This window comes from Carlito syrichta, unplaced genomic scaffold, assembly GCF_000164805.1.
Source record: "Carlito syrichta isolate Samal-C Ts95f unplaced genomic scaffold, Tarsius_syrichta-2.0.1 Scaffold304746, whole genome shotgun sequence".
NCBI lineage: Eukaryota > Metazoa > Chordata > Mammalia > Primates > Tarsiidae > Carlito > Carlito syrichta.
In genome coordinates, this window is record NW_007248842.1 from 311996 (window position 1) to 314768 (window position 2773).

Genomic DNA, 2773 nt, shown 5'->3' on the forward strand with positions numbered 1-2773 from the left:
GGTAGTGGAGGCTGAGCGCGGTGGCTCACATCTGTAATCCCAGCACTTTCGGAGGCCAAGGTTGGGAGAATTGATTGAACCCAGGAGTTCGAGACCTTCAGCCTTCCAAACTGCTGGGATAACAGGCATGAGCCACTGCATGCAGCCTAACTGACCGCTTGAAATCCATGACATATGAAGAGAGGAAAATAATCAGCTATATAAAAACTTGAATGACATTATCATTGAGGCACTCAATAGATACACCAAGCCTGATTTGTGAACACAGAAACGACACCTTCTTTTCTTTTCTTTTTTTTTTTGAGTTGGAGTCTCACTCTGTCACCCAGACTAGAGTGCAGTGGCCGCTCCCGGCCACCGCAGCCTCGGCCTGCTGGGTTCCGGCGATCTTTCCGCCTCAGCCTTCCGAGTAGATGGAATTACAGGCATGTGCCACCACGCCCAGCTGATTTATTTATTTATTTATTGTAGAGATGAGGTCTCGCTGCCCAGGCGGGTCTCGAACCCGTGGGCTCAGGCAATTCACTCACCTCAGCCTCCCAAAGGCGCGGGATTACAGGCTGAGCCACCGAGCCCAGCTGCACCTTCTTTTCAAATACTCATGTAACATTCCCCCAAAGGAACAGTCCCCAAAGGAACCATGAGTTAGGGCCCAAAGAAAACCTAAAAAAAAAAATCCAAACTAGAAATAGTACCAAAACCTAATCTGCCCAGGAAAAAATTCTTAAATGCTCGAATTAATAAAGACTTAAATAAGCATCAAAGATACTAAGTTAGGACAAGACAAGACAAGGGGTGATTACTAATGAGTACAGGGCTTCTGTTTTGGGAATGGCAAAAGAGTTCCAAAATTAGATTGTGATGCTAGCTGTACAACTCTGTGAATATATTAAAAACATTTTTGAACTTTAAATGGATAAATTGTGTAGTGTGTGAATAATATTTTAGTAAAGCTGCTACAAAAAAAGAAATAATACAATTAGGAAGCAATAGTTAGATTTAAGAGTTAATAAAACAGATAAATCATTAGATAATATAATTAAAGAAAAATAGAGGACAAATAACCCCAAATAAGAAATACAGGTAACACCCTACAGAAACAGAACTAATCCCTCCTAAAATCACCAGGCCCTAATGTTTCCATAAAGGAATTAGGGCATGTCCTTAAAGAAATTTCTATTTCATCTACTCAAGACCAGAGAAAAGAACTTTGTCTCATTATTTTTAATAAAAAGAGTATAAGTTTATAGCAAAACTAAAAAAGATTAAGAAATATTACAATATTTTTGAAGAAGAACCTGAAAGAAAAATAGAATAAGCTGAAATATTTTTTAAATAATTTAATGCAATCACCTAACTCCAATAATTACCAACACATGGTCGATCATGGACAAGTTCATTTTAATGTTCTGAAGAGTAAAGAGTCATAAAAATTTTAAAAAGATAAATAAGTGGAACTTTCCTAATAGTCATCTAGCAGTACTATGGTAGATAGCCCTGAAATAGATTCATGTTTTTGTCGGTATGCACAACGTGATAAAAGTGTTAATTTTAAATCAGTGTAGAAAGGTTGGCTTAAAAACTAATTAATATTGTTAGGTCAGTGGGTTACAAAATTGTAAGAACTGACATTAAATAATCTATAGCAAATACAAAATAAAATTCAGATGGATTACAGATCCAAATGTAAAATTAAGCCTATAAGAAAATTTAAAAGTTATAGGGGACTAGGTCCATACTCTTGTTGTGGGGTTCTTCCCAAGCCATAGAGGGATGACACATTTGATTACATGAAAAGTTTAAACTTCTGAGGAGTGAAACAAAGTTACAAGACAAGTAACAGAGGGTCATGTATGCCTCTCAGTATAAATCAGACAAAGAAGACTGGAGGGAAGACCTGGAGATATGATGTAGGTGGAGTGTTTAGGAACATAAGGCTTAGTGTCTACCCACTTACTGGATGCATGGCTTCCCATGTCATGTCCCAGAAATAGGTTAGGTGACCTAGGGATTTGGGTGATCGTTTTCTTCTATAATGTTTTTTCTGATCATTTTTTCCTTCTCTTTGATACACAAAGATGGTGGGTCGTAATTAACATTTTAGACGTTCTGTAACCAAATTTGGGGCGGCCTCACGTTGTTTCCTGTTTGGAATGTTGATATTTCAGCAACTGTAGTTTAGATTGGCACGTGGAGGCGCTGGGGGTTTTGGTTTCCTTGATGTCACCACAGTCCCTATTGCAGAAGAGAGTTCCCCCAGAAATAAAAAAATAAACAAACGCTCAGGGATTGGATAAAACAATGTGGATGCTGTGTGGGAGGAGAGCAGGGCACCAGCACATCAGCCCACTTCCTCACCACACACTTGACCCTGACCTCTAGCCTAATGCCATCGGCATCACTCAGCCCGCTCGGTCAGCGCAAATTACACGCAAGAACTCCTGCCCCCGGCTGGGCGGCGGGACTCGCGAAACCCCACTACTGGTACACACATTACTAACGCGCCTACACTTCCCACATAATATATTGTGTTTGTAAAAATAGCTAGAAGAGAGGAATTCAAAATGGTTCTAGCATAAAAAATAATTAAGGTGATGAATATTCCTAGCACACTGATTTTGTCTTTACAAATGAAATAAATGTATTACATTAGCACATGTACCCCAAAACTATGTAGATCTATAATGCAACAATTTCTTAAAAAGTAATATATTTCTCAGGCCTTTGCCTGTGACATAACCCTCTTTTCTATTGCTAGGGATCATAAAACATC